This window comes from Pinus tabuliformis, chromosome 2_1 (genome assembly GCF_031772625.1).
Source record: "Pinus tabuliformis cultivar Carrire ecotype Pingquan chromosome 2_1, CPIR1, whole genome shotgun sequence".
In the NCBI taxonomy this organism is placed as follows: domain Eukaryota; kingdom Viridiplantae; phylum Streptophyta; class Pinopsida; order Pinales; family Pinaceae; genus Pinus; species Pinus tabuliformis.
In genome coordinates, this window is record NC_142299.1 from 406,606,083 (window position 1) to 406,628,356 (window position 22,274).

Consider the following 22,274-nt stretch of genomic DNA (forward strand, 5'->3'; position numbering starts at 1 on the left):
GAATCCATTGCCGCACAGATTAAGCCAATGGTCTGCTGTCACGATGAGGTAGGCAGACGGTAGGTGGAGGCAGAGAAGAAACAGTCTGCGCCGTTGCAGAGTCTCGCAGAAACCCTAGGTTGCAGAGTGCCTTCCCCACTATTGTTCTATATGTTCATTGTTAATCAGCATAAATTAATTAGTATTATTTTGTGACTAAATTAAAAAAAACGTCATATAATGTGGATGTTCATCTAATATGAAAACAAAAAAATTACATATGTTAATTACAATACTCAATAATATCACGTACAACTATAAATAACTTCAACCACATAAATTATATTATATGAAATGTCAAGTATTACATATGAATTTCCAACTAAATATTGGTTGGACTATAATTTACACATCAAATATTGTTTCATCACTTCAAAACATTATCATTGTCTTGTCAACACATTGCAAGTGAATTCACCAACTCTAAAGGCATGACCATCAATTTTTACGCGTGTGTCTCATGCGGGATATTGGCTTTAAGGGTATCACTAGACTAGTTCTCTTCTCTCTCTCTTTTTGCATTTGTTGCTCTAGTGTTATTATTCTCCTCTTTCTTCAATTCTTGTTTGGGTATCATGTGCAAGAAGGGTCATACTCTTGTTTTCTTCCATATTCCATAGCTCCAGTGATTGCAATCAAACACAATAAAGATCAACAAATCACATATCTCAATCACAACGTCTATCATTACCAACTCTTATAAGGAAAAATCTCATATTAAATAAGTAATAGTTTCGAATTCAAATACTGAACATGACTAATCTGATAATTACCAAAAGTTACCAACTCTTACAAGGAAAAAAACCCATATTATATAAGTAATGTTTTGAAGTCAAATACCGAACGTGACTAACTTGATAACATCGAATTACCAAAAGTTTTGGATAGCTTGGATGAAATACACATGAATGGAATTTATTTCCACTACAACTTTGTTCATGTACACATTCACATTCTTCTCCAGAATGAAAAAACCATACCCTAACAGAATCCTCACTTACAACTGCAAAATATTCTCCACTTCTATCCCAACAAACTGAGTACACGGGCCTTGTATGCATATGAAATAATAAATATATTAAAGATACTAATCATTTCCAAGCCTTTCTTTATCTAAATCTGATAAATGTTTATAACCACTAAAGATATTTCCATTTTTTTTTAGAAGATACATGCATCACATGTGGAAACTACATATACCTTAAGTAAAGCAATTTCAACAAAACTAAGAGAATCAACAAACTCAAAATCTTCATCCAATATTACTTACAAGTTTAATGTGCATAACAAAAAACTGACTATGAATGCAAGATAACACAAAACGTACCTGTAAAGAATGCAAATTGTGCTCAGTCTCAACATAAAAAAATGATACAACATTTTCTGTAGTGGTTGTAGGAAGTCTGCCAACTCATGTTTGAAATCACACTTGACTCATACCACCCTGTGAAGTAAGTTAAATCAAGAATAAGTCTTTCAAAATTTGATGTGTATAAAATCTTATCTAGCATAGTGAATTCATCACGATTAATTACACATCTAAAAAAATTATACTTTATAAATTGTCCACCTTAAAATTTCTTGTGCAAATGCCCTGATTAGCACTATAATAACACATTTCATTTTCTCCATCACAAGAGTAGAGTAGATCATTGTTTGGATATTGGAAATCAAGAGACATAAAAATTCCTAAATGATCAGTAAACATTCTCAATGAATAGCTTGATTGTAACAAATAACAATATGTTAGAATGATTTGACCTGTCTAATACAAGATTTGGGAGCAACCACTCTTTAAGAGAGAATGCCCATTGAGTAAATGCTTGGATGAAATCAACTTATAACAGACATCCTACACCCAAATCTATTATAAAAGATTAAAATAACATAAAATTCAAATTCTTGCATGTGCCAAGAAGGTACCAAAGCATCCCAACCAATGAAAGCAACAACAGGTGCTAGATGGGTATCATCTAGAAACTAGTGTACTTAGAATTTATTAAACCAAGGTTAGTATTTATGAAATGGTAAATCAATCAATAAATGTATTTTCATATTGAATGGAAGATTTTTCTTGAATTTATAACAAAAGCAATGTTAAGGCCTTGCGGAAAACAAAATTCTAAGCCCATTATGCCACAAAAATGCAAGAGAAAATGAAAAAGGCAGGCATCATTTAGTGAGAGGATGAATTGTTCGTCTTCAAAGTTTAAGAGGACACCAATATTAGAAAATTGGAACAATATATCAAATGTGTCGCTAAGATCTCAAGCAAACCTATCATGCAAGGCCCATGATCATTAGAAAGACACAACAATATATCAAATGTGTTGCTAAGGCCTAAAGAAAACATATCTTGCAAGTCCCTTAAGGGGCATTGTTTGAGAGGGGATAATTGAACCATCTTTTAATTTTAAAGGTAAAACAATACTTGACATCCAATTACCAAAATTTTTGGATAGCTTGGATGAAAGACACATGAATGGAATTTATTTCCACTACAACTCAGTTCATGCACACATTCACCTTCTTTTCCAAAACGAAAAGACCATACCCTAACAGAATACTCACTTACAACCACAAAATATTCTCCACTTGTGTCCCAGCAAACTGAGTGCACAGGTTTTGTATACCTCTGAAATAATAAATATATTAAATATACTAATCATTTCCAAGCCTTTCTTTATCTAAATCTGATCAATGTTTACAACCACTGAAGATATTTCCATAACATATTTAAAAAAATAGAAGATATAGGCATCACATGTGGAAACTGCAAACTCCTTATGTAAACCAATTTAATCAACAATCTCAGAATCTTCATCCAATATTACCTAGAAGTTTAGCATGCATAACAAAAGACTGAATGTGAATGCATGATAACACAAAACATACCTGTAAAAAATGCAATTATGCTCAGTCTCAACATCAAAAATTGATACAAGATTTTTTGCAATGGCTGCAAGAAGTCTACCAACGCCTATTTGAAATTGCACTTGACTCATACCACCCTGTGAAGTAATTGAAATCAAGAATAATTCTTTTAGAATTTAATGTGTACAACATCTCAACTAGCATAGTGCATTCATTGTGATTAATTACATAGAGCTAAAAGACATATACTTTATAATTTTTCCACCTTAAATGTTCTTGTGCAAATGCCCTGATTAACACTACAATAAAACATTTCATTTTATCCATCACAAGAGCAGAGAAGATCATTGTTTGGATGGAAATTAAGAGACAACAGTTCCTAAATGACTAGTAAATGTTCTCAATGAATAGCCTGGTTGTAAAAAATAACAATATGTTAGAATGATTTGACCTATCTAATACAAGATTTCAGAGCAACCACTCTTTAAGAAATAATGCCCATTGAATAAATGCTTGGATGACATCAACTTATAATGGCCATCCAGATCCACCCAAATTTATTATCAAAAATTAAAATAAAATAAAATTCGAATGCTTGCATGTGCCAAGAAGGTACCAAAGCATCCCAATCAATGCAAGCAACATCAGGTGCTAGATGGTTATCATCTAGAAACTAGAGTACTTAGAATTTATTTAAACCAAGTTTAGTATTTCTGAAATGGTTAATCAAGCAAGGAATGCATTTTCACATTGAATGGAAGGTTTTGTTTGAATTTATAACAAAAGAAATGCAAAGATCCGAAGGTAAACAAAATTATAAGCCCATTATGTCACAAAAGTACAAGAGAAAATGAAAAATCCAAGCATCATTTTGTGAGAGGATGAATTGTTTGTCTTAAGAGGACAATAGTATTGGAAAGCTGCAACAATATATCAAATATGCTTCTAAGATCTCAAGAAAACCTATCATGCAAGGCACTTGATCATTAAACAGACACAACAATATATCAAATGTGTTGATAAGATCTGAAGCAAACCTAACTTGCATGTCCCTTAACGAGCATTATTTGAGAGGGGATAATTGAACCATCTCTTAACTTTTAAAGGTAAACCAATACTTGACATCTGATTACCAAAAGTTTTGGATAGCTTGGATGAAAGAACATTGAATGGAATTTATTTCCAATATAGCTTAGTTCATGTACACGTTCACCTTGTTTTCTAGAACGAAAAGACCATACTATAGCCACAAAATATTCTCCACTTGTATCCCAACAACCTGAGTGCATGGGCTTTGTATGCCTATGAAATAATAAATATATTAAAGATACTAATCATTTCCAATCCTTTCTTTATCTAAATCCGATAAATGTTTACAACCACTGAAGATATTTCCAGAATATATTTAAAAAATTAGGAGATATAAGCATCACATGTGGAAACTACAGATACCTTAAGTAAACCAATTTAAGAAAAACTAAGAGAATCAACAAACTCAGAATATTCATCCAATATTACTTAGAAGTTTAGTGTGCATAACAAAATACTGAATGTGAATGCATGATAACACAAACATACCTGTAAAGTATGCAAATAGTGCTCAGTCTCAACATAAAAAATTGGTACAACATTTTTTGTAGTGGCTGCAAGAAATATGCCAACTCCTATTTGAAATCGCACTTGACTCATACCACCCCATGAAGTAAGTGAAATCAATAATAATTCCTGCATAATTTAATGTGTACAACATCTGATCTAGCATAGTGCATTCATCGCTATTAATTACATAGAGCTAAAAAACATATACTTTATAAATTGCCTACCTTAAATGTTCTTGTGAAAATTGTTATGAAACCATCTCAAGAAAATATAGAAAAGATAGATCAACGACTTAGAATTCAGCCTCTTCGAGGGGGAAACCTCCATTACATTACATAAATGAACAATTCTTTGATGATTCAAATGAAAAACCTCCTTTCTGTATATAGGAGTCTAAGGAGTCACAATATAACCCAACCAACCTAACAATAATAATATAAAGCCACAAAAATAACAATAGAGGGATTCTATGGGGCAGAGTAATAACAATATGGGGGCAATAGGGGCACAACAATATTAATAAGGGGTATAACTACAATAGTAATGGGGTAATCACTAGTATTATAGGGACCCAGCATGCCCCTCTCCTTCAAAAATGTGTTGTCCTCAATGCTTGAGTAGTTCTGGATACTTCTCTATAAAATTCTCATCCTCCCATGTGGAATATTCAGCGAATAAGTTCTTCCACTTGATAAGATTCTCCGAAATTGATCGATTTCGTAGCTGTCGAGTTCTTGTTTCTATGACTGCTTCCGGTTCCAATATAATTTTTCCTTCCTCGTCAAGTTCTAGCAATATTGTTTGAGCTGGGAGCTTGTCATCTATAACCTTCTTTAAACATGAAATGTGGAAAACTGGGTGCAATCGAGAAGTTGCAGGAAGCTCCAATTTGTATGCCATAGTACCAATCTTTTGCAACACCTTGTACGGACCATAATACTTTGGTGATAATTTATTATCCTTGTTAGCTTGCTTGAGGGACATTTGCTTATATGGTTGTAGCCGTAGGAATACCCAATCACCTACATCAAAACTTCTTTCACTGCGATGTTGATCTGCCTGTTGTTTCATTCTATTTTGTGCCAACACGAGGTTATCCTTTAAGTGTTGGAGGACTTGTTGTTGATGTTCGATGTGATGCTCCACTGCCTGAACCTTAGAATTTTCTCTTAAATATGATGTGATGGATGGTGGTTGATACCCATAAAGTGCCATAAATGGGGTCATTTTTGTTTCCATATGGAAGGAAGTGTTATACCACCATTCAGCCAAAGGCAACCATTTGATCTATTGTGTCTGTTTATGAGATACAAACCAACGAAGATATCCTTCCAAACATTTGTTTACTATCTCAGTTTGCCCATCGGATTGAGGATGATAATATGAGCTATGAGCTAACTGAGTACCAAGACAAGAAAATAATTTTGTCCAAAAGTTTCTAGTGAAAATGGGATCTCTATCACTTACAATAATCTTTGGGTTTCCATGTAGCTTTTGAATTGTTTCCATAAATGCAGTAGAAATTGTACTGGATTTAGATGGATGTGATAATGCACAAAAGTGTGCATACTTGGTAAGTATGTCAACTACCACCATGATGATACTCTTTCCCTTAGACTTGGGTAAACCTGTGATAAAATCCATTGAAACCTCCTCCCAACGTTGGCTTGGAATGGATAGAGGTTGTAATAGACTTGGTGTCTTAATTGTTTCAACTTTATTTTGTTGGCAAACCAAATATTCTGCCACAAACTTTTGAATATCTGATTTAAGGCAATCCCAAAAAAAATCCTTCTTAACCCTGTGGTGAGTTTTTAAAAATCCTGAGTGCCCTCCTAAGGGAGAAGTGTGCAATTCCATAAGAATCTTTTGTTTTAGATAGGAATTCTTACAGAGGTATAAGCGATCTTTGTACCATAACGAATCATTTTTCCAGCTAAATGTATCAGACGTACTGGAATCTTGTTGTAACTTTCGAATAAGTGCCCACACTTTTTCTTCATTCTTCCATTCCTCCCTTGCTCCGTTTATCCAATCTGGTTGTATAATAGAAATGGCGCACAACAATGCTTCCACATCCTCATCCTTTCTAAGTCATAACCCAACATCTTTGTGACCCACTTTTGTTGCTCTTCAGAGGATAATCTTTGTTCTAAAAAGTATTTAAGGCTATCATGATCTATTTTTACCTTGAAGTGTCTTCCCATTAGGTAGGGTTGCCATTTCTTAAGTGCATGGAGTATTGCCAACATTTCCTTGTCATAAATAGCTTTGCTTAAAAACTTTCCTTTGGTTGGACGACTTTCAAAAGCAATGGGTCTTTCATCTTGCATTAGGATAGCACCAATTCCACTTCCTGAAGCATCACATTCGACAATAAATGTTTTTGTGAAGTCCAGTGTAGCTAAGACCGGTGCTTGGCACATTGCCTCTTTAAGATGTTCAAAGGCCTTTGTTGCTTCCGGAGTCCATGAAAATGCATCTTTCTTCAATAATGTTGTTAGAGGTGCTGCTATTCTCCCATAATTCTTAACAAACTTGCGATAATACCCAATCAACCCGAGAAATCGTCGCAGATGCTTTATGGATGTGGGGATTTTCCGTTCCTTAATGGCTTTAATTTTGCTAGGGTCTACCTTAAATCCTTCATGAGATACAATATGACCTAGATATTCCACCTCTTGGACTCCAAAGAAACATTTGGATCTTTTTGCATATAATTGTTTCTCCTCCAATAGTTGTAGCACCCTATCAACATGTTCAACATGATCTTTCCAAGACTTGCTTTAGATTAGTATATCATCAAAAAATACTAACACAAATTTTCTAAGGAATGGTTTGAAAATTGAATTCATCAAACCTTGAAATGTTGAAGGTGCATTGGTAAGGCCAAAAGGCATGACAAAAAATTCATAATGACCCTCATGAGTTCTAAATGCTATTTTTGAAATGTCTTCAGTCTTCATTCTGATTTGATGATATCCTGAACAAAGATCCAACTTGGTGAAGTAAATTGATCCATGCAATTCATCCAGTAATTCATCAATGACAGGAATGGGGAACTTATCTTTAATAGTGAGCTTGTTGAGCTCCCTATAATTCAGACACATGTGCCATGATCCATCCTTCTTGTGCACCAATACTACTAGAGCAGAGAAAGAACTTTGACTCGGTTGAATTATACCATACATTCAATTTCACTCTTTTGGACATAGGGATATCTGTACGGCCTGATGTTTGGAGGAACACTTCCTGGAATCAGATGAATAGCATGATCATGATCACGCATAGGTGGGAGACCTTTGGGAGTCTCAAATACCTTGGAATGATTTTCCAGGACTTTTTGGAGATTGTGAGAAATAGATGATTCCGATATGGAAACATCTAGCGAACATAATTGTGCAATTACACCTCTTTATTCCTTTAGAAGCTTTGTCATACCATTAGAGCTGATTATCTTTCCTGGTTTCCCTGCAATACCCATTAATTCAACTTCCTTTCCTTTCGTAGAAAATTTGATGAAAAGTTCTTGAAAATTAAAAGCTATTGTACCCAAGGATTGTAGCCATTAGACTCCTAGTACAACATCAACACCTCCCATTGGAATGGAAAGCATTGGGCTAGTCAATACATATTCTCCCATGGATAGCTTGATATTATGGCACTTTCCAAAGCAATTTATTGTTCCTCCATTTGCAATCATCACTTGACACTCTGGTGCTAGATATATGAAGCAATTCAATTCTTTTGTTACCTTACAATGAATAAAATTGTGGGTGCTTCCTGAATCAATCAACACTATTACCTTTTTCTTCTTGATTTGTCCTTCTATCTTGATGGTTTTAGGAGTGGTAATTCCTGCCAATGCATTACAAGATATGGTCAGATTTATTTGTTCTTCATCTAGGCTTTGTTCCTGGAGTATATCCTCTTCTTTTGACCTTTCTTGCTCCTTTTCTTCTTCCTCTTCACAATCTATGTAGAATAATTTCTTCTCGGCACACTTATGACCTTTAGTGTATTTTCTATCACAACTGTAACAAAGCCCTTTTGCTCTTTTTTCTTCCAATTGTTGTGGTGTCAAACTTATAGGTTGTGGAATACTAGGGGCAACAACACTTCTGTCTTTATAGTTGTGAGTGGTATGCTTCCTGGTTGCCATAACTTTGCTTTCCATTTTTCTTGCTAACTTGAATGCCTTCTCTAATGAATCAGGTTCCCAAAGGCGAACATCATGTTGGATATTATCCTTTAAAGACCCTATGAACACATCAATCCTATGCTCCTCTAGAATATCTTTTACCCTTATGTTCAATTTTTGGAACTCCTCAATGTTCTCCATTATTGAACCCTTTTGTTTGAGACTTATCAATTGGCTAAAAAAAGTGTTGCTTTTTGTATCCTCATAATGTGCTATCAATTCTTCCATAAAAATTGCCCAAGTGATAAATTGTTTATGATATAAAAGCCATTGATACCATACTACTAATTTGGTTCCAAATATAAAGTTGCCATACGTACCTTTTGTGTGTTTTGCACATTATTGAGATCGAAAAATTGCTCCATTTGTAATATCCATGTTGCGAGATCCTTGCCATCAAAATTCCTCATATCGATTTTTGGAATATGGTGGGTTTTCTATCCCACATTAGAGTCTAAGAAATCATGATTAACATTTCTTTTGTTCGCATCATAAGTTTCCTTTACTACCTTTTCACCATTGGTAAGTATTTCTTGTAGAAAATTTGTCAAATCTGTCTTCAAATCTGCCATGCCTGTCTTCAAATTTGTGTTCAAATCTATTTTCAAGTTGTCCATCTTAGCTTCCAAGCCATTCATTTTAGCTTCCATGCAATTCATCTTAGCTTCCATGCCATTTATCTTAGCTTCTGTTAACTTTTGTGACAGTGACATTTGTTGCACTTGTTCTTGTAATTTTGATATATCATGCAGCATTTCTTCCTCTTCTTCATGAGTCATGCTCGAGCATTCGGGTTCCTTACTAGGTGTTTGCATTTTCTTTCCTCAGGACATCAGTTACCGATAATAATTCTCTACTATGCCCTTTGAATTCCTTCAAAATAAATTTTCAAACCAAGCTTAAGCAAAAATTTAAGAAAATCTACACACCGTTTTTCACTTTGTAGGAGCTTGATATTGCATCTTATGTATCTCTGTACTTTCTGATCGTCTAGTTCTGAATTTGTGATCTGCATTAGCCCTCTATGTCCTCTTTCCAATGCCACAAGTCTGACACAATTTGGATTCTCCAAGGAAGTGTTACGCAAAATCTCCCACAGTGACTTGATTATAGACTAGTTCAGTAGAGCGAACTTGTATGACGTGCCACGAGTCACTATTTTGAACTTTGGATCTAAAAAATGCATACAGGAAGCTACAACCTCTCCTCTTTTTGTACCTTCTTACGAAATTTCAATCCGATGCTTAGAGAGAAAGTTATGATGATTTTCCTAGGTCACCTGTTTGGAATGTAAATCAGGAGTCTGCAAAAACACCAACTTCCTCAGATCATATCTCCGTAAATATAGCACAAAAATCTTTGAAATTTGGATCCGAGGTTCAGCACGATTTATTCTCAAATGGGTTTTTTTTTGCAACTTCTGAAACGTCGCAGAAAAAAGTTATAGCGAAAATTCCACGATGACCTGTTTGGAGCAGCGAAACCTTAGAATCCAAGGCTCTGATACCAAATGTTATGAAACTAGCTCAAGAAAAGATAGAAAAGATAGATCAATGCCTTAGAATTCAGCCTCCTCAAGGGGGAAACCTCCTTTACATTACATAAATGAACAATTCTTCGATGATTCAAATGACAAAACCTCCTTTCAATATATAGGAGTCTAAGAAGTCACAATATAACCCAGCCGACCTAACAATAATAATATAAAGCCACAAAAATAACAATAGAGGGATTCTATGGGGTAGATTAATAACAATATGGGGGCAATAGGGGCACAACAATATTAATAAGGGGTATAACTACAATACTAATGGGGTAATCACTAGTATTATAGGGACCCAACACAAATGCCCTAATTAACACTACAATAACTCATTTCATTTTCTCCATCACAAGAGCTGAGAAAATCATTGTTTAGGTGGAAAAAAAGAGACATAACGGTTCGTAAATGACCAGTAAATATTCTCAATGAATAGCTTGGATTTAACAAATAACAATATGTTAGAATGATTTGACTTGTCTAATACAAGATTTGGGAGCAACCACTCTTTAAGAGAGAATGCCCATTGAGTAAATGCTTGGATGACATCAACTTATAATGGCCATCCTCCACCCAAATATATTATCAAAAAAATAAAATAAAATTCAAATGCTTGCATGTACCAAGAAGGTACCAAAGCAGCCCAATTAATGAAAGCAACAACAGGTGCTACACGGTTATCATTTAGAAACTAGTCTACTTAGAATTTATTTAAACCAAGGTTAGTATTTATGAAATGGTTAATCAAGCAGGAAATGTATTTTCATGTTGAATGAATTTTTTTTCTTGAATTTATAACTAAAGCAATGCTAATATCTAGAGGAAAACAAAATTCTAAGCCCATTATGTCACAAAAATACAAGAGAAAATGAAACAACCAAGCATCATTTTGCGAGAGGATGAATTGTTCGTCTTCAAACTTTAAGAGGATAACAATATTAAAAAGCTGCAACAATATATCAAATATGCCACTAAGATCTCAAGAAAATCTATCATGCAAGGCCCTTGATCATTAGAAAGATGCAACAATATATCAAATGTGCTGCTAAGATCTGAAGCAAACCTATTTTGCATGTCCCTTAATGGGAATTATTTGAGAGGGGATAATTGAACCATCTCTTAATTTTTAAAGGTAAAACAATACTTGAAAAAAGGAAAAACACATGAATGGAATAAAAAATGTGCTATAAAAAGCGATTTCACAAATTTTTCTTGTTAGTATCTCTCTCTATTCATGATGACTTATGTTGAAAGCTAAAGAAGTTAACTGTATGGAATCTATTATTTTATTGTCTTCCTTGTTCAATGTTTCCCAGGCATGTACTAGAAGTTTCAAATATATAAGGAAACAAAAATAGATAGTTCCCCAGTAACACACGTACAATGATCAAACATGTGAATTTTTTCAAGATTGATATTTTTATTCAGAAATAAATAATAATCTAGGGCATATATCATTTGGAATAACAAATATTGACCCATTTATCTTTGTTTGGAAACATTTGCTTCTGAACACATGATTGATGACCTATAAGTTAATATCCATATCAGAAGTAGAAAAGGGGAAATGAATTAAATAATGACATTGATGAACTATAAGTTAATATCCATATCAAAAATAGAAAAGGGGAAATGAATTGCATACTGACATTCTTTTCATCCCAAAACCTGATTGTTTTATTTAATGATGATGTAGCCAAGCGAGCTGAGTTGGAACTAAAACACAAATCAATAATTAATAAGTTATGTTGTTCAAGGTTGCTTCAAACTCTCGGTGTCTCCATATTCCACAACATTGCCTACATTCCCACAATATTTCATAATAAATTAGTCACCATTCCAATCCTTATACAAATTGATTTGTGAATGTCAGACATAGATGGAAACCATTCCTTGCCTTCTTCTCATGTCCATCACTGAATAGTAATTTACCATTAGAAAATAAGTGGAATCATACAACTTTACTCGTACTAGCTCAAAGGGAACCAAACTCACTAAAGGAAAACCCTTTAAGTTAAAAAATGTGTTTGTGTTGACATGATTGGTATTTATAACATTTCATTTCATTTAAAGGATGCCAACAAATATCACGAGAACCTCAAATAATGTTAGAATATTTACAAATAGTCTCTCTATTTCTTGCTTGATGCAACATTTATAGTGATTTAGTAATCTCCCTACTTGTACAGCTCTAGCTTGGACCTATTTCTCATACATTTAGTGACATCCATGCATCTCCCATCTAGATCTCCTAGATATGTATCATCATGAAAAAATGACTCCAGATTGTCATCCAACAATCTAGATTCCATCCTCCCTAAAGCGATCCATATCAACTTGTAGTTAAAGTTATTTATCATCATACTGCCAAAATAGAGTGATCATGATACTGTATGCAACATTTTTTATAATAATTTACTAGGAAACTTGCTAAAGAAGTTTCAATTTAAGCTTAGTAAAATTATTTACAGAATTGTAAATAAATTTTTTTATCCTTACCAATTGGTTTGATGGGGAAGCAACCGCCCCATCTAATCCATACATAAGTAGAGGCTTATATGAGCTAGCATTGTGTTACAATGCACCTGCCATAGACAACACATCACCAAGTGTCTAAGCAGATGGTGCTGAGAGTGCAAAGCTTAGGGAAGGGCCATCATTATTCACTGTTCTAGAACCAATTGCAGGACTAGAAGAGGAACCAGGTTGTTTACTTGTTCTTGTAGTTTGAGTCTTGGAGACATCCTTTCAAAACCGCAACACGACAAAGGTAAGCCCCATTTCAAATGGAAAATATGAAAACTTGCAGCTTTGACATTTTGGAGTCAATTCCATTCATCTAACTAGAAAAAACATAAAAACTATTATCATTGACCATGGAAATATATCTTATGCACCAGTACATGTCTGCACCATAAAAAACATACGTAACCCAACTAAATATTCTTGAGCTTCTTATACTTCCACATGATTACCTTTCCTGGACCGATACTCTTGGCACCACGACTTGGCCCCATCATACTATATACCTGATCATTTCCACGGAATGAGTTTGACAGGCTACTATCAATTGTAAGTGCAGATGCACTCTTATCCTATTGCTGATGAGGATCGTTGTAACACACCCCGTTATCTACTCCGAGAACTGGAGGTGGTCACCATGATAATCTAATTCCCAATTTACCATTACGAGGATGGGGTCTGCAAATTTCACTCTTCTTTTTTGTAATTTTTGTACACAATCAAGAAGTCAGTAGAAAGTTTGAAAAGATGGCACTTCTTGAGAATTTCCTTCAACACTTATACTCTCTTGAATATTTCCTTGATTTATAGAAATGACTGTGTATACATAAAACAAAACCCTATCTGCAAGTGGGTAATTTATTCCATATTCTATTTGGAAATGAAGAGGTTCCCCAATCTTTGACACTATTCCATTTTGGGCTCAATGACTTCAGTTTTCTTAATGAAAAATTATCTGTTAAAATATCCTTCCCAACAACAAACGATAGACAACAATGATAACACGCATAGCTATCTAATCTGGTAAGCTTTACAACTCTACTATGTAATATGATAAGCTTTAAATCCTTTCCAAGTATGAAACTAACTTAATACAACATAATAACCAATTACCCCATGCCTTGTATGTGCACTCATGATATGTCAGGGAAAGCTACTTCTACCTAATGTACATGCCTTTTCCAAGCTATAATATAATACCATTAAAGTATGGAGCATCCTCACACTTGAAGGTGTAATGACAAAGGAAAAGGAAGGGGTTTTCTTTTTCAGAATTACTTATTGTCCTTCAATGAAGGAACTCTCATTTTGTGCCCTTTGGAATTTATGAGATAGGTACAATAACTACTACAAGAAGGCACAAAAAATATCTTTGGTTTTTCCTGGAATGGTAAGGGAAATGATGCCCTTCAACTCCTTCAGGAAATGGGAATGGCAGGCTTCCAGCCTAACCAAATCACCATGATAGGTGTTCTCATTACATGTAATCATTTTGGTCCTATTGGATGAAGGTTACCACTATATTAATTCTAGGAGTATAGATATTTCAATCACACCTAAGACAGATTACCTTGCTCATATTTTCATGCAAATCATCTATATGAGGTAGAGGTATTCATTTAAGTCATGCCCTTTGGACCTAACATGTTATGTTGGCATCCCTATTTTCTGCTTGTAGGGACCATGTCAATGGGGAGCGAATTGACTGCAGAATACACGTTTGAGTTGGAACCTTAAGTTTTCACAACATATATTGTTCTATTCAACATGTATATTGCAGTTGTTAGATGGGTTGAGGTTTGAAATGCAAGAAATGTGATGAATGACATTGAAGTGAAAAATGAACAACTAGGATGTGGTTGGATTGAGGTCAAAAGTAAGGTTCATATATCCCTTGTGGGTGACCAATCTTACCCACAGTCCAAAGTATATCATAATAGAAGTATTGACTTCCTATGGAGGAGAATGGATGTTTCCAAGAACAGGTTTTCTTCATGATATGGAGGATTAGAAAAACTTATACCTATGATTAAAAGATACGGCAAACAGAGCAAGACAACTCATTCCTTCTATGAAATTAATCAAGCCTTAACTGTGTACAAGAATATTGCACAACTAATTCTAAGCCTTCCTTGAGGACATACAATATACTTTTGTATTATCCAATTTCAAAGAAGTTTCCCCGTTGGGAAAGGAGTACGCAGAGTTCTTGCATAAATCAAGCAAGGAAGGCCAAAATTGAATAGATAGGTTCCAAAACCTTTGTACAAGCAATCACATGCTTGTCTTCTTGTCTGATCCCAATAGATCCCAATAGCAAGGAGTTGATGCCTATCAGTATAAATCAACTTGGGGGGCTTTTTGTTGAAGACTCTGGCCCAATCCAATATTAACCAAAAGAGTTGTAAACCATTCCAGGGGGTGATTTGGTAGAACACTCAATCTATCTTGATAATGGGTTATATCAGATGTCTAAAAGCTCTTGCATTCAAGACATGAGTCATATTCCTTCAACTGAACACGAAATATTTTCGATAGAAAAGGATATGGAAGGGGTTGCGACCACTATACCTTCTTCTTCTTTACCTTATCAAGAAAGAAACATAAATGAAATATATGTTGGGTTGCCATTAGTGCCTACTGTCTAATGCTTCTTCATCATTAGAAGGGAAAACTTTGGAAGTATAAGAAAAAAGCTTTGTATTTCCATCATATGCAAGCAAAGAGTTTGAAAATGTATCTTTGAAGGAGGTAATGATTAGTGGATCTCAGAATATGAAGATGTAGGGACCTTTTACAGTAGACCAGGAAGTGCAGATTCGAATCCAAGGAAATCCAAGGCCCTGGAGGGGATTTCGCTTCCTAGTGCAAGGAAGAGATGAAGCTACTTACATGTTAGTATTACTTCGAGTTATTACTATCTAAGAAGGTCTACTTTCAGAACAGATCTTCTTTCCAGTAGCCTAGCGCATTTATCAATCACTCAATCAATGCTTGGATGGATGATCGATGGATGGCTGGATGGGATAGGCCACTTTTCAGTATTGAAATTCCCACATAATTGTTGCTTGTTCTATCCCCAATTCATCTGATGGAGTTGAAACTGTCACATAAAATATTATAGTTATAGGTGCCACTAGACAACTTAAAATTGAAGAGATTATTACTGAGGTGCAAAATTGTCGAATGGGCAGTGCTAAGCCATTCACACCCCTGAATGAAACAAAGAGTGGCAAAGTAGAATAACGTTGAGCTAGTTACTGCCCAACCCAATGTTTCTCAAACAAAGGGAGTAGTTGTGCCATGTGAAAAAAAATTGTCCACCCCGGCATGATCATGCAAAAGAGACTGTGATCATAAATATGGATGAAATAGGCACTACAATGTAATTTGAATAAGTCAAAGAGGTAGTTACCATGTTTACAAGAATAGTTGAAAGCACAAGAATTTTGAACATGGAGAACCGTTAGTTTATTAAGGATGAGCTTCATAGGATGCAAAAAAGTGACCCTGAGTTAAAAAAAACAACTTAATGCAGTAGAAGATGTGAAGGCACAAGTTCTGAAGGAGCTAGACAACAAAAAATTATGTGACCTTTTTCAGGCTGCAAAGGGCTAATATTTGACAACATAGGCCTATTCAAGGCATTTCCAAGGATAGCAAGGGTCTGCAAGTGAGTTATGGTAGCAAACAACCCTAAAACCCTATCTGAGGCATGTGGCCCACCTTGAAGTGTCATTTCGTGGCAAGTGAAATTGTTTAAAGGGTAAATATTTGGGTCAACAAACTAGCCCCGAGACCAAATCTGAGGCAACATCCCATTTTCAAATGCTAGCATAGGAAGACAGAATTTGGAAAACAAATATCCAAAGGAACCCTTTGTGACAATAAGGGATTTCTTAAACCTTACTGAGGTTGACCGTTGCAGACTACCCCATAAGGGTTCTTTATCACAACAGTTGATACATAAAATCAATGCATCAATCTTGAAATTCTGTTGAATTCAATGGGTCTATATGAGATGGAAATAGTGGCAGCAAACCCTCCTGAGATCTAGTTTGGGGCAGTGATGGACTATTTGGGGAAGCATAGGCTATTTCAAGGATTGTTGAAGCAACAACTCACATTCTCTAAGGAAATCTATCAACTAGGGCTTTATCTAGGCCATGAGGCTGTTTTGTGGTGGCCATTAGACTATGGAAACAAAGAGGCAATGAAATATGGCTTATTCTTGAGGCTTAAGGTCAGACTAAAAGTACTAATATAATAGGGTTTGTTGACGCATTAGCAATTGTTATGTATCTAAAACTATAGTGTGAAATTTGGAAGGACTATGGGTTTATAACCCATTATGTATTGTTGTATTCGTTTCATGCATATGAAATATTGGTGGAATTTAATGCTGGTTACATTGTTTATTGTATTCAATATTGGCTCTATTTGCAAATATTGAAAGAACATTATGATACTAGTTAGAATACAGATCTTATCATGTGCTATTATTAACCCTAAGAGCAATTTTTCCCTAAGGGGTACTACACATCTAATGTAAATACAATGTGCTAGAATTAGAGAAATTCCTATAACAATACTCAAAGAAGATAGAGAGAAATAATTGAATAACTAAGTGTCTACCTAAAAACCCAAATATTTAACCAAGAGAACATATAAAAGAAGGTGAAAGTCCTAGAAAGTATAAATGCAAGAAAAAAGAGAGAATGTCAAGCTCTATGGAGGGTAGCATTAGCACTGGTTCTTAGAGTTACAACTTACAATAGAGGTCAATCTAGAGCTAAAGCTAATGCTGGCTACCAAAGATGTGTGAGGAGGCAACAATACAAACTCCTCAATAGAGTTAGCAATACTTGTAAAGGGGCCAACACATAACAAATGGTATCCTTTGATGAGTCAACGATACTTAAAGGAAATGACCATATGATAAAATCACAAGCACAAGAAAATGGAAGCCTAACTCCCTTGACATTCAAGGTTGTGGGAAAGAGATTCTTGATAGAAACCTGGTTGCTCAAGCAACCCTAAGGGGTAGGGCACTAGACAAGGGAAATTTATAATAGATCTATCTATGTTGAGAAATATAGATTCGACAAGAACTTCCATGTATCTTCAAGGTGAATGTTTCAAAAGTATTATATTTAGATGTTGAGTCAAAAGAAATTTTAGTCATTAATGATTTACACTAAAATATTAATCTCAATCATAAATCTCACCAAGATATTAGCTTTTTGGTAAATCATGGTTTTAACAAAAAGGAAAAAGACAAATCGAGATAGGGTTCAAGAAAAATCCTTATTATACAAGGACAACAATTGAAAGAGAACGAGAGAGTAAAGCACATTAGCTAGGAGAAGCATTACCATACCACAAAGGCTATACAACAAATACACACATCCATATAAATTTGTACAACATCATACTATATTGAATCACAAGTCATACAACCATACAACAAGGTGTATAATAGCAATTGTTGTTTGCTCAATTCCCTACATGTTGTACCTCTTTAGTAGGCCATACAACTCAAGTTGGGGTGGATTTGTTTACCCTGCAACTGCTAGGATTTAGTAGCTGTGGAGATTTCCTTGTTAGCAATATTTAGTTGAATGATAAGAAGATTTGACAAAGAAAATTATGTGCATGTGTTTGAATTATTTTATGCTTATGCTATTTACTATTTTCAGTGACTAGATGATTCTTGCAAGAATTATTTGATTAACAAAATGTTAGGACAATGATCACCTAGGAATAGGTAATTCCACAAGGTATCAGTTATTTTCTCTAATTGAGTTTCTCAAGGGTTTCAAAGGTTGTGCTTACCTATTTACATGATCTAGAAGTTTGTGCAATAGATATTAAGAATGACATCAACTAACCTCATATTTAAGAACATATTGGAAGGTGCCTCAAATTTACTATCTTATACATCATCAAAGATGGTATGCCTAAAGATCCACAATAATTTGCATCTTAAATGAAGAAATTCAAGAAAATGATTATGGATGTAATAAAGGATCATTTCATTCCTCACATAACCATGAAGAAATTAGTTAAAATATGATCCACACCCTCGTTGGGCTCTACCAAACAAAGTCTCTTTCTGTGGGACCTTGGATTCCTCATTACAACAAGGATGATTCAATTGATTCCTCCTCACAATTGGGATATTTCATCCAATTTTGATGTATAATAAATTTAAGTATTTAGACTATGTATCATTAGTTAATGTAGGTAAGTATCTAAGATTCCCCTTTTTATATATACATATATACCCGTCCTAATAATGGCCAATTGACAATATGCCTTTGAAAAATGTTCAACTAAATCCTCAACAATAATATATATATTTCTTCATGGAATATATGTAAAGAATATTTAAGTGAAATTGATAAATGCATTTTATTTTCACCTCGAGAGAGTTGACCCTTCTCAACACTTGATTGATCCAAGATCAAGATGGATCCAATCATGATTCCAATGGGTGCTTAGTATGTGAACAATGGGGCATATTGGTATATGACATTATCCCGGTGATTGTTTTCTAGTCTAAAAGAGCACAAATCAAGGGTTTAAGTTGAGCTTAGTGATGATGCAAAGTACTGAGTAACATGGGTTGATACTATTCCCTTCCAATTCCAGTCAAGTTACTCTTTAGACTTTAATGATGTTTTATTTGTTCCAATTCTCAAGAAGAACCTACTTTCAGTGTTCAATAATGGAGTATAAGGGCTATATAGTAGTGAACCAATAGGTCCTCATTAGGCTCATGGAGTCTAACCCAAAAGCATACCAAGTGATAGGGGTAACAAATGTCAATCTATAAAGGTTTCCCCTGTCAAAACCTAGTTCACAACAATGACAACTTGTGCGAGGTGTGGCACAAGAGGATAGTGCACCACGTCATAAATCATTTCCTATTCTAAGGGAGATAGTCCCATGTTTTCTAGATTTCAACATTGTGCAATAGGTTGCAAGCAGAAGGTGCACATTTGGCAAACATGCCAAGGCTACTTTCCCAAACAACAAGCATAAACCTAGGAAATAATACCTTAAAATTGATTGGGAAATAAACCTAGTCTCCAATACAAAACAAGAATTGTGATTAGAATATGGATATGTATCAAAGATATCATACACAACACATGGCATTCCATGATACTAAGCAAAAAAAATCAATCTAATCTGAAAGAAAGTGAGTGCACTATTCAACACAAAACAACATTGTCAATCACCCTGGTCCAATACACCAACAAATTAGTCAACTCTGCAAGGTACTCTTAACAAGGTGTCAAACTATCATCCCCATAGCCTAGCCACTCATTGAATAAATCATGATGGTTGGAAAAATAAGGGTCACATTTGCAGTGAATTAAATCAATGCATCGAGATGCTGGTAGACTATTTGGATTTGTCAATGTTATCAAAGAAAGAAGTATTTTTATGCTACATAAGCCACTATAATTTAAAATTTTAATAATGTGTTCTATTTGAAATTTGAATTATGTTTCTTTATTTCATATTTTCCACTGTAATGAAATGAGGTAATTTTATTTCTTATCTTTTGTAGATGTTTTTGTGGCTAAATTACAATGCAAAACAACCAAATTTATAGAAATTTTCTATTCCAATACTCAACCAAAGTTATAGCACTTCAAGATGCAAACAATTGGAGTGTGTTTGAAAAAATTACACTCGAAGAAGCACAATAGGTTAGAACCTCAACTAATCATTTACGATAATTATAATTTATGACCCTCTAAAATATTCATGAGCCTCAAAAATCACTAAATTTATTATGATCATCTTATAGGTTGGATTTCCCAAATATTAATGATTTGATATATGCCCACTACAATCTTTGAGCATGGGTGAGGCAACTAGTAAATATACTTGATACATACACCATTTCCTTGGACAATATTAATATGTAGAAGTGGAGGTTGAAGTACAAGGTTCCTATTATGGAGAAGGTAAATATGTGGTTAGAAGAGGAGCAATAGAAACAAGTATAGTTGGCAGGGGAGGTGACACAAGAATGGGGGGGAGAATGACTTTGACATAAAAAAGGGTGATGTGGCAACACAACACCACTTTCTACAAATATTAATAAAGCCACACAAACCAGCCGACATCACACAAATGATATAGGACCTTCTAGTGGAAAACAGACAAACCATGACCTTTTCCCACAATAGGGAGAGAGATATTTGATGCTACATAACTAGCTGTTAGATTTGTAGCTGTAGATTATTTGTGATGATCCTATACATTTATATATTAAATGTCATTGATTTTTGGTTGTCCACTTTTGAGTCCTTGATTGGAAAGCTATCAAGGTTCAAGATTAAGTATCAACTTTGATGTATCATTTTTTATTTGGCATCCCCTACATCATATGTATGGATGTTTTTTCCATATTCATGTGTTATTATGTTTATTTGAGATTGTTGGTTTATATGTTAAAAAAATTGAAAAAATAATAATTTATTTTGTATTTTTGTTTTCCATAGATTGTTGAATTTTGCTAATTTTTTCACCAACATTGCTGAGAAGTTGTATTCCAAAACCTGTCAATTTTTGAGAGTGTCAATTTTTCAGAATGATCCTAACTGTGCCTTTCTAGATGGCTAGTGGTTCATAGATAATGCTTAGATAGTTATTTTCAAGATTTGGAGTAAGTATCACATGATAATATAGAAGAAGCCTTTAATTATTATCAAAGAACAGGAGGATCTTTATCATCAAAATTTTCATTAACTCAATATGTTGTTATCATATAGCCAAAATTTCTAATCAGTTTGTTGAGGTTCATGAACAAACTACAATGTATTTATTTGAGCTACAAAAATCACGGTATGATATGTTGGCTAGCGAATTCACATTAATTTTACAAAATCCTTACGGGAAGCACCAAAATATGCCATAATTTGTGCTATGGGTAGTGAAGGAATCAAGGGTTTTGTAAATTATGTTAAAAAAGAGTATCCTTTTCAGAGGCAAAAGTTGGTCTTCATGTTGCCACAATGTATTTGAAGGTTTTTTTCTCTTTCTTCTTATTACGAGAGAGTAACTGCTTATTGCTACAGTAAGGGAATGACTCTATAGAGATCATTCAGAATCATCAATTTTCTCCTAATCAAGTATCAATTGTATGGTGGAAAAAGTGGCAGCTAAATATAGGAGGACTTCTTAATCTCCTTGCTTCTCAGATTGATACATTTGAGCAAATTGAAAATGAAAATTGTCGAAGCTGATTGTCTTCTTTCTTAGTAGGTTTAACTCAACATGAAAAAAAATTTAAGAGGTATGAGAAGAGTTGCTTTCAACCTTGCAAAAATGCCTGCACAGGTGAAGAATGTCATTGGGTAGATGGTCTTCATTTGAAGTTTGACTATGTGAGAACCTTTTATGCATTGTTTTTTTAATTTTGACTCATTGGATGAGGCCAGGTGAGTTGAGGAAGTCATGTATTTCATTAAATCA

At 34.4% G+C, this 22,274-nt stretch overlaps 1 pseudogene; it reads right to left on the bottom strand.

Annotated features, from left to right (window-relative positions):
* Positions 1–578: 578 nt before the first annotated feature.
* On the bottom strand, positions 579–12,565 carry LOC149200622 (transcriptional corepressor LEUNIG-like; annotated as a pseudogene).
* Between the last annotated feature and the right edge of the window lie 9,709 nt (positions 12,566–22,274).